Below are 15,214 nucleotides of genomic sequence, written 5' to 3' on the forward strand. Positions count from 1 at the left end.
TTCCCCAATAGGCTCTATACTTTTCTTCTATTTTTAAAAAATTTCTTTCAGAATATTTGTGAAGGAAAGCTCCTCATGTAAAAAATGAAGAGTAGATAGCAACAAAATAAAAAACACTACTTCAGAATTGTACACTTGCCAGAAGAAGGGGGACATCAATGCTAGAGACACAACTGATTTATCTACATTTACAAAGTATTTTCTCTAAGAGAGGCTAAAGCTGTTGCTATAAGCTAGAATAGCAGAACCAGCACATTTTAAGAATGACAGTAGTGAGCATACTGGCTCACCACAATTCAGCCAATTTGCTAGTGAGATTCCAGTTGGTAGTGAGTAAACTACTAGGCTCAGGCATAGTCAGGGAGGAAAGCAGATGACTATGCTTCAGACTGGACAGGTGCAGACCACTTGGGTCTCCACAGTATAAGGACTGACAACCTATGACTCACAGACCAAAATGACCCAGAGCCTATTTCTATATGACCCACAAACTAAGAATGATTTTCATATCTTTAAATTATATATATATATACTAGAGGCCCAGTGCACAAAAATTTGTGCAGGGGGGGGGGCGGGTCCCCCAGCCCGGCCTGTGCCCTCGCGCAGTCTGGGACCCCTCGGAAGATAACGACCTGCTGGCTTAGGCCTGCTCCCGGGTGGCAGAGGGCAGGCCCAATCCCTAGGTGCAGCCCCTGGTCAGGCTCAGAGCAGGGCCGATTGGGGAGTTGGGGCGCCACCCCATCATGCACAGAGCAGGGCAGATCAGGAGGTTGCGATGCCACCCTCAGTCACGCTCAGGGTAGGGCCGGTTGGGGGGTTGGGGCACCGTCCCCTGTCACACTCAAGGCAGGGTCGATGGGGAGGTTGCAGCGCCACCCCCTGTCATGCACAGAGCAGGGCCCATCAGGGGGGTTGGGGCTCCGTACCCTGTCACGCACAGAGCAGGGTAGATCAGGGGGTTGGGGAGCTCTCCCCTGTCACTCACAGAGTAGGGCCGATAGGGGAGCTGGAGCACCGCCCCCTGTCACACACAGAGCAGGGCGGATCAGGGGGTTGGGGTGCTGCACCCTGTCACACTCAGGGCAGGGCCAATGGGGAGGTTATGGCTCTACCCTGTCACACACAGAGCAAGGCCCGTGGAGGGGGGTTGGGGTGCCACCCTCTATCACCCACAGAGCAGGGCCAATCAGGGGGTTGGGGCGCCGCCACTGTCACACTCAGGGCAGGGCCGATGGAGAGGTTATGGCTCTACCCTGTCACACACAGAGCAGGGCCCGTGGGGAGTGGGGGGTTGGGGCACCGCACCCTGTCACACACAGAGCAGGGCCGATCAGGGGGTTGGTGTGCCGCACCCTGTCACACACAGAGCCTCAGGGCGATCAGGGGGTTGGGGAGCTCCCCCCTATCAGGCACAGAGCAGGGCTGATCAGGGGGTTGGGACACCTTCCCCTGTCACGAACAGAGCAGGGCGGATAGGGAGGTTGTGGCTCCGCCCCCTGTCACACACGGAGCCGCAGGGCGATCAGGGGGTTTGGGCGCTGCCCCCTGTCACGCTGATCCTGTGCCAGGAGGCCTCACGGCTCTGCTGATCCCAGTGCTGGGAGGCATATTACCCTTTTACTATATAGGATAGAGGCCTGGGGCCTGGCTGGTTTGCCCTAAAGGGCGTCCTGGATCAGGGTGGGGGTCCCCACTGGGGTGCCTGGCCAGCCTGGATGAGGGCATGATGGCTGTTTGCAGCTGGTCACACACCCTTCAGGGTGGGGGTCCCCACTGGGGTGCCTGGCCAGTCTGGGTGAGGGGCTGAGGGCTGCCTTAAGGCTGGTGATTAACTAAAGCTCCCAACCGCTCCTTTTTTCTTTTTTTTTTTTTTATCTGGGCCAGCTTTAGCTCTGGCTCTAGCTCTGAGGCTTCGCTGGTTTGTTTGCGTTCTATAATCGAAACAATGTATAACTTCAGCTCTGAGATTTGTTTAGCTTCTATATTTGTTAGAATGTTTCAAACTGCCGGCTCAGAGGCCGGCAAGGCAGGCGGGGAACGTTGGAGTCCGCGGCAAGCAAGCCTCATGTTCGCTTCCAGCTGCCTGGCTGCCGGCCGCCATCTTGGCTGACAGTTAATTTGCATATGCTCACTGATTAGCCAATGAAAAGGGTAGCAGTCGTACGCCAATTACTATGTTTCTCTTTTATTAGTGTAGATATGTATGTATAAAATATTTTGTGACATGGAAATTATATGAAATTCAAATATCAGGGTCCATAAACAAGCTTTGACCAAAACAGGCACACTCATTTATTTATATTTTTAAATATATATATTTTTTGGTTTTAGAGAGAGAGCAAAGTAGAGAGAGAGAGAGAGAGAGAGAGAGAGAAACATCAATGAGAAACATCGCTGGCTGCTTCCTGCACACTTCCTACTGGGAATCGAGCCCACAACCCCAGCATGTGCCCAGCATGTGCTTCCTTTGGGAGCCTTAATTTCCTTTATTGTCAGTGGCCCTGTAATTTAGGTAGCTTTGGTCAATCAGAGCATCTGATTTCCCCTGGTCATAGTCATTGGTTTAGGAACAAGAACAAGATCTCACTTAGGCCAACATGAAGGATTTTTGCTGGAGAATTATGGGGAAAGAGTTTTCCTATTCTTCATCAGAAGTTAAAGGAGAGACCCCCCCTTTTTTTTTTGCTGTGGATTGCATGGTGAGCAGGGAAATTCTGAAATTGCTATAGCCCTTAATGCTCTGATGAAAGAAGTAAGGGGGAAGCAAAAACAAAAATATGGACGACAGAGCTGAGAAAACTTTGCAAGCCCTATTCACAGTTCTGGACCGAGCCACACCAGAATCTATTGGGTTACTATATTTGAATCAATATAGTCCCTCTTTAATGATCAAAAGATTGAGAGTAATGTTTCCTCCTTTTTTTTCCAATTACTGTTCACATTCAATATTATTATATATTAGTTTCAGATGTATAGCATAATGGTTAGAAAATCATGCACTTTACAGTGGTCCCTCCATATTTCACCTGGCACCATACATATTTATAATATTTTATATTGACTATATTTCCTTTGCTGTAATTTACATCTCTGACTATTCTATAATTACCAAGTTTCACTTCTTAATCCCTTCATCTTTTTCACCCAACCCCCAACACCTCTTTCTTCTGTCAACTGTCAATCTGTTCTCTGTATCTATGAGTCTGTTTTTATTTTGTTTATTTTGTTCTTTAGATTCCACATGTAAGTGAAATAATATGGTATTTGTCTTTCTCTTGCTCAAATCTGAAATCATCCTAGCAAATGGAGTTAGTGTAATCTGGAATAAACTCAATGGAAAAGAAAAATAGAGAAGGATTAGGAAATTTATATTCTTGTTTCAGAGCGACCAATTATTAGCTACATCTAATACTCTGGGCCCTCAGGTCAAATGAGAGGAGTGGATTAGATTAGTGGTTTTCAAACATTTTCTAAGAGTGAAGCTCTTTATTCAAACGAAGTCTCAGGAAGGATCCAAAGAATTGCTACTCAACTGGGAGCCTAAAGTGCTGACCATTTTCTGCCTCCTGTCGTTTGAGAAACCTTAAGGATCAGGTTTGGTGGTCTACTGAATGCGTTCCAATCCAGACTCTGCCACATTCACTCTATGTGACCATGGATGAGTTACCAAATCTCTCTAAGCTTTATTGCTCATCTGTAAATTAAAAAATAACAGCACCTATCTCATTGGGTGGTTTCTAGGATGAGGAAATAGTGCATTGGAAGTGCCCAGCACTGTGAATGCTCAAATATTAACTGCGATTTAGGTTCTTTATAATACTCTTTAATTTAAGCAGCCATTAAAAAACTTCATACTTTTTCCTCCCCTCCTTTTTTTTCTTACAAGATGTAGTTCAATTAGGCATAACACCCAGGAGTATGGGATAAAAGCACAAGTAATTAAGCCATTGCTATGATCTTAATTACCACAAATGAAATGAATGCTTGGCGTAGCAGAATAAAATGGTTTCTGCCAGTCTCTTATATCAAAAGGCTGTTTGGAGGAGTGGATGGACTGTCAAGGCAAGCTGGCAGGAATTATAAGCATCCTTTGATTCCCTTTCACATGTTGTTTCTCACTATAGGAAGATGACCTATGACTTACCTACAAACATCTGGATACTTTGAGGGATCTTACAAAAACTCTGTCTTTATTCAAGGACTTGAATGTATGCAAAATGCTTTAGAAATAAGATGTATAGTAATGACTAAGTCATAAGTAGAGTAGATGACACTTGAGTCAGGTCTTGTGGAGTTTCCCAGTGTTTAAAAGAATCACTTAACTGTTGCTTGACTTCATCAAGTTGCTTTGGTCCTAGTGAGAAGATGGGAAACAGCCAGCCAGGCACCTGTCCTGGAGGATGTTATTCAGAGGGGCACTTGACAATGAGCCCGTGGATATAAACTAATACTATGTAATTATGAGAGTCTCTGAATAATCTGCATGTATTTGAACCCCAGGCGGTTTCCCAAAAGGAGTGTGCTAGATATAGTATTTTAGTTTCAAACAACAGGGACAAAATTCAGCTAATTTAAGCAGGAAAAAATTTAAAAGAAAGAAAAAAAAGTAGGCAAGTTTTTTGAGGGTTCTCATGAATGTGCATCAGAATGCTGCCATTAATGCATCTTCACTCCATTCACTCCAAGCTTCCCGCCGCTCCAACACCTGGAGGAAAGAATCTGATGGTCTACATTGGCCAGGTGTCACCCACACCTGGAAAAAATCTGCCCCATGTGGGGCTGTTCCCTGAGAAGCAGGAAACATAAGCTGGGCTGGCACTCCAAAAGGGTCCATCCAGTCCAGAAAACTTGCCAACTTCACATCACTCAAACATACATGATCTCCGTGAAAGTGCCAGAGTTGAGGTCAAGGCTCTAACTTCCACAGAAGGCAGGTCTATTTCTTCTTGAAATCAATGAGACTGGCATGTTTTTTTTTGTTTGTTTTTTTTTGTTTGTTTGTTTGTTTATGTTTTTTTGCTGAGGGAAAAGTCAGTATTGAGTGAGTATACATTTATATCTTGATGGCCAGGTCACACCAAATATCCATCAAAAGTGACCAATCATTATGCTTTCCCAGTCCCTTCGATGGAGTTCTGGTAGGTAGTAAAGAAGTGGCATACTTGGAAAGTGGAATTAAATCCTGAAGTTTTTCAGTCAATAAATTATGCTTATTAACAATCCTAAAACTAATAAATTAAGTCTCATTGGCACATCTATTCCTTATCTAATTGTTAATATGTAGACATCCCTTTGATATGCTAAGAACTCTTAGTGAGTAAGATAGAATAAATCATTAAGTAAGAAAGAAGATTTTAATTATTAGCCACAACTCATACATAATACCCCTCTTCCATATGCCATATATTAACCTGGTTCAGTAATTAACAGGATTATAGGACAACATTTTTAAATGTCCAAAGCCATACATAACTACTACAGTATCATTCTTAGTATTTTCTTACTAAGAGTTGTTAAATGATTTTTTTTTTCAAAAGCCTCAAAATATACATAACTGAATGATGCAATAAATATCAAATTCTCCACTATTTTTAAGGCATGCAAAATGGATGGAGTTACATTTGTCATCATTGTCATAAACCAGGTAATCAGGAAATTTTATTTAGTTGATACCTTTGTGTCATCTAATATCAGATAGATACATTTCATTTCATTTAAGGTAGAGAATTGAGTTTCTTCACTCAGAAAATAAACTCATTGAGTTGGCATTAATTTTATATTCAATGCAAGGCATTTATTTCTGGAATTGGACCACTCACTCTGTTGTATATTTGAAACATTCATTGACTAGTATATACATTTTAAGTTTATTATCTTTTGCCTTTACACAAAACCCTTGGCAGGCCATTCTTTAGCATATATGTTGGAGATAACTGAGTCTGTTTCTTGTCAGTTCTAAACTTAAATGATTTACTTTTCTTGATGGTTGAAAGTGCTTAAAGTCAGGGCATTAGGGGGTAAGTTCAGTCCATTTGTGCCTCTTCAAAGAATTAAGAATTTACATGATGGATGAAAGTTTACTAAATACTGTTCACATCCTGGATTTCCAAAGGCAAATAAGGAGTGACCACCCTTAAATACTTTAAGTTCATATGAAACATCTAGCATGAGAAATTGAGTATGGGAAAAAGTAGGGAAAAGGAAAGATAGAGCAACAGATTTGGAGACAAAATGACAAAGACATTTTATATTCTCATGGGAATGAAACAAAGAGGAAAAAGTCAATAAAGCAAGTTGCAACAGGAGTCCGATGATCTGAAAATATCAAGCATGAAAAAAAAGTAGAGTGTAAAGTTCAAATGCATTTACTTGCCATTTATTTTATCATGTATGTTTACCATAAAAACACAGACTTAAAAAATAATAGGAAATAAAAACCAGTTATTCATACCTCATAGAAAAAGCCATTAATGGCATGTTGGTATGTATTTTTATATTTCTTTTTATATAAATGTGTGTTTGTGGACATGTGTGTGCATATACAGGATTTTTAAAAATATTTTTATTGATTTCAGAGAGGAAGGGAGAGGGAGAGATAGAAATATCAATGATGAGAGAGAATCATTGATCAGCTGCCTCCTGCACGCCCTCTACTGGGGATCCAACCCGCAACCCTACTGGGGATCCAACCCGCAACCCGGGCATGTGCCCTTGACTGGAATCAAACCTGGGACCCTTCAGTCTGCAGGCCGACGCTCTATCCACTGAGCCAAACCGGCCAGGGCAATATACAGGATTTTTTGAACGAAGAGATCACAGTGCATATTTCATAACATGATTTCATCACTTAATATATTGTGTGCATCCTTCCATGTCAATACTCCCACATACATTTAATAGCTGCATAAATATCCCATTTTGTAGAATAAGCAAATAAATGAATTCTATCAAAATTTTCTATAAATTGATCCCCCACAATTTCCATTATTAAAATGGAACTACAGCTCCACTGCACCCGGAATGACTAAAAACTGCGGCAGCAAAGATGTTAGTAGACAGATCACTGTAGGACATTCAGGTTGTTGCATCCAGCAGTGTTTTGCTCAGTCGTATGGCATGCCCACATCCTGGGTTTACTTTTTTAAGTTTCTCTGTCTGCTACTGTTCTGCCTCTCTCATGTCTCAATGTCCAACTTATTTTGCCTAACCTGGGGAACGCCTCTGTTTTGCTTGGTGTACTGCAATGTTTACTAGAACTGAATGCCCCAGCCTAATGCAGGCAGGTACTTCTTTGAAGACTCGTGGTAGTGGAGGAGGGAATGACTTAAAATGAATTGTGCCCTACTCTATTAAAGGTTGACAAGAATGAATGTTAAACTTTTTAAGGGTAGAGGTGGAGTGGGAGCTATTTCCAAGTGTGCTTAAAATAAATAGAAGTAAGCAGTCAACTCTTTTGCCCCAAACAAAAAAGAAACCCTGCTCATGCAGACCTAAGTGCAAACTTAGATATGCATTTAACCTAAGCATGTGTGTGATACAAATTAATCTTAGTGGACACTGATGTGATTTGTGCCATGCTATTCTTTTAAATGTATCATTTCTGAAGTAGAAAAATATAATTTCCAAAGGCAGGCTATAGATTCAATATATTATGTTGTATTCTATAGTGAAATACTCTCCAATTATATTAAAAGGCTATATTAGCAAAAATTTATCATTCATTTAAAGACGTTCATGATATATTGTTAAGGGGGGAGGCCATAAAATAGCATGCACTATTTTTTTAAAAATATATTTTATTGATTTTTTACAGAGAGGAAGGGAGAGAGACAGAGAGTCAGAAACATCGATGAGAGAGAAACATCGATCAGCTGCCTCCTGCACACTCCCCACTGGGGATGTGCCCGCAACCCAGGTACATGCCCTTGACCGGAATCAAACCTGGGACCCTTCAGTCTGCAGGCCAACGCTCCATCCACTGAGCCAAACCGGTTTCGGCAACATGCACTATTTTATAAAAATAAATGACATATGTTTTATCTTTACATGGCTATCTATACATGAACAGTTAGTGATGGTTATTTTGGACTGGTAGGATTACTGCCAACATTTATTTTTTTCTTTTTGTGTACTTGTGTTTTCTAAATTTTCTGTAACTCATAGATTTAAATTTTGTAATGAGAAAAATTTTAAGTCATTTTAAGTATGAAACGAAAGGTGCCATGGAAATATGTCTTCCATATGACTCTGAAGGAGTTTTATCACCATCCCTCAAGCACAAGGTTTGTTACTCAGAGGTCAATAGTTTCTTAAAACAAAGAATAAATAACAGGAAACAGAGGTATCTCTTGCTTAGCAACGTACTGTGCTGGGGTGGTCAGGGGTAAATGCAGTTACAATAGCGTATTACCTTGCATCATAGTGAGTAAAAACAGGAGGGCTGAGAGTTGGGGGAAGTGATAAGCAATTAAAACACCTCTCAGTGTGTTTTATTTATTTTTATTGTTTTCTCCTTCTCTACTCTCAGGTTGATGTGGATATTTGCCTTTGCATGGTATTAGCCAATGGTGAGTTGATTCTTGCTGATGTTCATAGATAAGGGTAATTTCAGGATCAGGTTAAGTAGCAACCTCGTGCTCCCTGAATGCTTCCTGCTGGAGGAGCCACTACTATAATCACAGAATGTCTCCTGTAACTCTTGGAAAGACTGAAAGCCCTCACATAACTTCTGGCAAGGTGGATTCCTAAGTACATTTCACAAAGAAGAAATTCCAACCACACTGGGATGGCCAAGGAAATGCCTGTAAAAAAACGAATGAATCTTCATTCTCTAAGAGTGCTTTGTCCGTTTAAGCAACTGCTGAGCAATATAAGTGCGGGCCAACCCAAACCTGGGGGAGATGAGACTTGCCCCAAAGTTTTGTATCTATTAACACAGATGTGGCTCCCTCTCACCACTTCCTTCTTCTATAAGGAGAGCTGAGTTTGCTCTCTTAGACTGCAGTTCTGTTCCTTACTCCTCTATTTTCTCATAGCTCTGGCATTTGTGCTGTAACTGCAGACTAATGTATACTTCAGTGGAAGGAAGAAGTGGGAATAGAAAATGTAACATGAGCTACACCTAGATTATGTGGACAAAATACCAAATAGGATGTCTTCAGTGATATGTGTTCCCTTTAAGAAAAAATTAAATATAAGAATGGAGTTATTTTAGTTTAAAATTTCAACAAGTTTATTTATTTATTTATTTTTATTGCTTAAAGCATTACAAAGGGTATTACATATGTGTCCTTTTTTCCCCCCCACCCTTGACAAGCCCCTGCCCTCCCTTACTCCCCAGTGTCTTATGTCCATTAGTTATGGTTATATGGATGCATACAAGTCCTTCGGTTGATCTCTTACACCCCTCCCTCCTGTCCCCCAACCCTCCCTGGCCTTACCACTGAAGTCCGACAATCGGTTTGAGGCAGCTCTGCCACTGTATTTATTATTGTTCAAAAGTTTGTAATGGTCTTAATTATCCATGAAAGAATGAGATCATGTGGTATTTTTCCTTCATTGACTGGCTTGTTTCACTTAGCATAATGCTCTCCAGTTCCATCCATGCTGTTGCAAATGGTAAGAGTTCCTTCTTTTTAACAGCAGCATAGTATTCCATCGTGTAGATGTACCACAGTTTTCTAATCCATTCATCTACTGATGGGCACTTAGGCTGTTTCCAGATCTTAGCTATGGTGAATTGTGCTGCTATGAACATCTGGGTGCATATATCCTTTCTGATGGGTGTTTCTGGTTTCTTGGGATATATTCCTAGAAGTGGGATCACAGGGTCAAATGGGAGTTCCATTTCCAATTTTTTGAGGAACCTCCATACTGCCTTCCATAGTGGCTGCACCAGTCTGCATTCCCACCAGCAGTGTACAAGTGTTCCTTTTTCTCCACATCCTCTCCAGCACTTGTCGTTTGTTGATTTTCAACAAGTTTATTTTTTGAGAGCCAATTTCTCTAGATTTCCACAACTAATTAAAAAATGACAAATTTGGATGCTGCAGAAAAAGTCCCGGTGGGGTAGATCAGTGTTACTATGCTTAAATAGAAAGAATACTTCTGTAGAGTTAGTAATACATAACTCAGGTACTGTAAAGTCTGCTGGTCATATCCAGCACCAACTCACCAGTACCTTCCAAGACCACTTTTTAAATTTTTGTTGTTGACTCCATTGGGTGTGATATTCAGAGTATCCAAGATCATCTATCATTTTGTTGGACTTCTTCACAGCCCCTCTGTTTCCTGGCTGAGTTATTTATGTAACATTATTCCACATGGGAAAGCCCAGCTGTTAAAGTTTTAGGATCAGGAATAAGAACACCTTTTTATTAGATCTTTCATCTTGTCTACAGTGTTTTTCTTGGTTTAAATAATGGTATCAGCATGCTGGCTCCTCCACCATAACTCACTCCCCATGTCTTTGTAGGGAGAATGCCCTGTTGTACTTCTGGGGTTCCAGAATGGGGCTTATATCAAGCTAAATATGAAATCAATATGTGGGATTGTGTAATCACCTGGTGAGTTTGAACTCATACAACAGGAATGGGCACTGCAGAAATAAAAATGATAAGACTAAGTTACAGATTGGTGGGAGCAAGAGAGGGAAATGAGGAAAGAAGAGTTTAGTGGATTAGAAATTTTGATCATAGAAGGAAAGTTGTATCACTTACAAAAAGAGGGAAACATAGGAGAAGCATGTTTAGAAGTGAAGATAAAGAGCTTAGTTTGGGAAACATTAAATTTGAGTTGCTGGGAGCAGATCCAGGTGGAAGGGTCTTAGAGGTCACAATGACCTAGTAATGTGTCATCTTGGTTAGGCCGACCTGCATTTTCTAGAATTCCTTTCCTTATAAGGTTCTGGGTAGAGTGGGCTACAGGAGAATTTTGTGTGAAATGTGGATGGCAGAGGTGAGGCAATGGCCATTTTGTTCACTTATATTAGTATCTATTGTCACAGATGTGCTGCTTTGTTAGCCTGAGGCAACAACTGGGCCCACAACTACTCTACCTTCTCCTTCAGCTTTTGATTTCTGGGTCAGAGATATGTGTTTACCTCTCAAGATGAAGGGGTCTGGCCTTTCTTCAGAACATCCACAGCACCAAGATCAGAGTAAGAACTGACATGGGATTTTAATCCATCCTGAAGCTTCTAGCCTTTCCTTCCCTGTGGAGTTCAGGTCCAGTATTCAACATAGCAGCTTTAGAGAAACTACTAAACCTGCTCCAATTGTGTAGTGATCTTTTGCATGAGTTTGCTGGCCTTTTCTTTGGCTCAAAGCACTGCATGATTTAGCTTGTTTTTCTATCCAATTTACACCATTCTTTGTCTCACTTAGAATATTCTTTTTTTTTGTTGCTGTTCTTTTATTTTTTATTTTTATTTTTTTAAAATTAAATCTTTATTGTTCAGATTATTACATTAGTTACTCTTTTTTCCCACCATAACTCCCCTCCACCCAGTTCCCACTCCACCCTCCACCCTCACTCCCCACCCACTGTCCTCATCCATAGGTGCACGATTATTGTCTAATCTCTTCACTCAGCCCCACACCCCTTTCCCCCGCCCCAAGAATAGTCAGTTCATTCCCATTCTATGTCCCTGATTCTATTACAATCACCAGTTCATACTGTTCATCAGATTATTTATTCACTTGATTTTTAGATTCACTTGTTGATAGATGTGTATTTGTTGTTCATAATTTGTATCTTTACCTTTTTCTTCTTCTTCCTCTTCTTAAAGGATACCTTTCGGCATTTCATATAATACTGGTTTGGTGGTGATGTACTCCTTTAGCTTTTTCTTATCTGTGAAGCTCTTTATCTGGCCTTCACTTCTGAATGATAGCTTTGCTGGATAAAGTAGTCTTGGTTGTAGGTTCTTGGTATTCATCACTTTGAATATTTTTTGCCACTCCCTTCTGGCCTGCAAAGTTTCTGTTGAGAAATCAGCTGACAGTCGAATGGGTACTCCCTTGTAGGTAACTGATTTTCTTTCTCTTGCTGCTTTTAGGATTCTCTCTTTGTCTTTTGCTCTTGGCATTTTAATTATGATGTGTCTTGGTGTGGTCCTCTCTGGGTTCCTTTTGTTTGGGGTTCTCTGCGCTACCTGGACTTGGAAGTCTATTCCTTTCACCAGGTAGGGGAAGTTTTCTGTCATTATTTCTTCAAATAGGTTTTCAATATCTTGCTCTCTCTCATCTTCTGGCACCCCTATAATTCGGATGTTGGTACGCTTGAAGCTGTCCCAGAGGCTCCTTACACTATCTTCGTATTTTTGGATTCTTTTTTCATTTTGCTTTTCCAGTTGGGTGTTTTTTGCTTCTTCGTATTTCAAATCTTTGACTTGATTCTTGCGATCCTCTGGTCTGCTGTTGGGAGTCTGTATAATGTTCTTTATTTCAGTCAGTGTATGCTTAATTTCTAGTTGGTCCTTTATCACAACATCGAGGGTCACATTAGATTTCTTGAGGATCTCACTACATTTATTGGCGGTCTCACCAGTCTTCTTGAAGATCTCACTACATTTATCGGCAGTCTCACCAGTCTTTTCGAAGGCCTTATTAAATTTATCGGCGGCTTCTAGACAGTTCTTTAAAGACCTTAAAAGTGTGGTTTTGAACTCTATATCCAACAGTTTGCTTTCCTCTAATTCTGTCGTTTGTGTCCTGTTTCTTTGTCTCGGCATTTTTTATGTTTCGCTGTGTCAATAGAGTGCCTTTCTGTACTAAGTGTCCCAATTACCTGAGGTAGACACTCTTGGTGCACCCCCTTGTGGGCTTTGTGCACAGTCTTGTTGTAGTTAAGCCTTGATTGTTGTAGTTATCACTGTGAGGAATTGACCTCCAGGCCAATTGGCTGTGAGAATCAGCTGTGTCTGCAGAGGGAGAACTTCTGTGCTAGAGACACCCCTCTGGGGCTAGACTTGCTTCGATGGGGCTTTGGTGCTCACTGAGTCTGCCCCCGAGTGTGTCTTTTATGGTTCCACGGAGCTGCAAACTGGATGGTCCCACTCTGACCTCTGGGCTTCCTGGCTCCTGGATCTCTAGGGAGGTGCTAATCTAGCCTTTGCCTGAGGCTATCCAGCAAAAGTCTCCCTGCAAGGCTTGGGCGGAGCGGGTCCTGCGGGATCAACAGGGTGGGGTTAGCAATTATGGCTGCTCCCAGTCTTGCCCTCAGAGGCTCTGCTTCTCAGTGTCTCAGTAATTGCTGCAAGCCCCACGGAGAGAAAGCTGCCCTAAGGTTCTGAGCGATGCCAGACAATCCCGCTTCTCCCATATGAGTCTGGGTCCCTAGAGACTCGCCCGGAACTGGAGCTCAGAGCCTGAGACTCCCTCCCGATTGAAAACAGCAACCGCGCCCTCAGCAGCCAGCCCGCTCTGCATGCACTCCGAACCTTAGTATTTTACTTCAGCACTGCGCCTCCTCTGAGCCTCAGTATGCTTTTCTCTTTCCTCCTAGTTGTAGAACTTCCACTCAGCCAGTCTTCCTGTGGATCTGGATGATGTCCATTCCATCTTTTAGTTGTATTTTTGAAGTGGTTGTTCAAGGCAGCAAACTCCGGTGTTTACCTATGCCGCCATCTTGGTTTCTCCCCTCACTTAGAATATTCTTTATGCTAGTGTCCTATACATTTCTTGACCACTTCAAGTCCCAAGCTCTTTTCCTGTCTCTGGGTCTTTGAATATGCTGTTCCTTCTGCCTCTAAGTTCATGCTTCAAACTAGCCTTCTCTGACCACTCCATTTAAATAATCCTGTTTTCTTCAGGGTCCTTACTAGAGGTTGGATATGCTTACCTAATTAACTTTTTGGCTAGTTGGTCTTCACTAGAATACAGGTTCCATGATAGCAGGAGCTGTATTGGTCTTGCTCTATCTTGTATACCCTGACATTATTGACATGCAATCAGTTCTCACATTTTCCTAGGAGTAGAAAGGAAGTTATGGTCTCTACCTTGTGAGGCAGAAATGCCAAGGGATCAATTTCACATTTCTTGGGAACACAAAAATTATCCTGAGTTCTACTACCATTTCTATTTGTCATGGCAGGTCAAACTAATTGCCTAAGGATTCAACAAATATCTCAATAGTTTTCTATGTCCAATTTTGTAAGTGTTAACAGGTTAAATTACACTTTGAAAAGGTGCTTGTGATACTTAATAAAAACTCAATGAGTTTTGGAGTTGCCAGAGTACAAATGCTATTTTACATGGTGGGTTTATAATTAGATCAGTTATTTTGTCTTTGAATTAGAGGACAGTGGCACATGACCAGAAATCTCTGAATGGGGTTTAGATTATTCATAAGACTGAATTTTCAGGAAACTAATCTAACTCTATTACCTGAATATTTTTGTGGTCTACAGCTCTTATTGTCATATATGTTTACTGCTTTTTAGAGAAAGGGAAAGAAACACTGATGCGAGAGAAACATCTATTGGTTGCCTCTTGTATGCGCTCCAGCCTGATATCAAACCCACACCTAGATATGTGCCCTGGCCTAAAATCAAACCCACAACCTTTTGGTGTATGGGATGATACTCTAACCAACTGAGCTACCCATCCAGGATTCTTATTTTCATACTAGAGGCCCAATGCATGAAATTCGTGCATGGGGCTCGGCCCTTGAAGCCCTGGCTGCCTCGGCCGGCCCTCATAGCCTTGCCTTCGTTCAGAAGGATGTCTTAATGGTCATTCTGTTGTTTGGTCTAATTAGCATATTAGCTCTTTATTATATAGGAAGGATTGTAAACTTCCTAAACATACAAGTCACGTTACACTCATTACTTTCCAAGATTTAACAGAGGTTCCATTTGTGAATTCATAACATTAAGTGAAAAACAAGCAAAGAATAAACAATATTTTTATGAAATAAAATTGAAAGGAAAAACTGTCTTGTTTTCCAGGAGCCCTAATTAAATAATAATGTGATTATTCTAACTTCATAATTTTTAATTTCCAAGGTGAAATATATTGGTCCTACTTGAAGTCTGCAGATCACTTTCCTTTAACACTTCAATACTGCAAATATTCCTTTGATGCCAGCCTTCTTGAAATCCTTTATGCCTTAAACGATTCTTTTTAAACAGTTTAGTATCTTTGTGTATTATTTTTCCAGCATTTGGCCTAGACATAGTACTTGATCAAAAATGTTAAAGTGGCCCTAACTG

Source organism: Myotis yumanensis, unplaced genomic scaffold, assembly GCF_028538775.1.
Source record: "Myotis yumanensis isolate MYYU_CA2020_CCGP unplaced genomic scaffold, mMyoYum1.0.hap1 SCAF_4, whole genome shotgun sequence".
Classification (NCBI taxonomy): Eukaryota; Metazoa; Chordata; class Mammalia; order Chiroptera; family Vespertilionidae; genus Myotis; species Myotis yumanensis.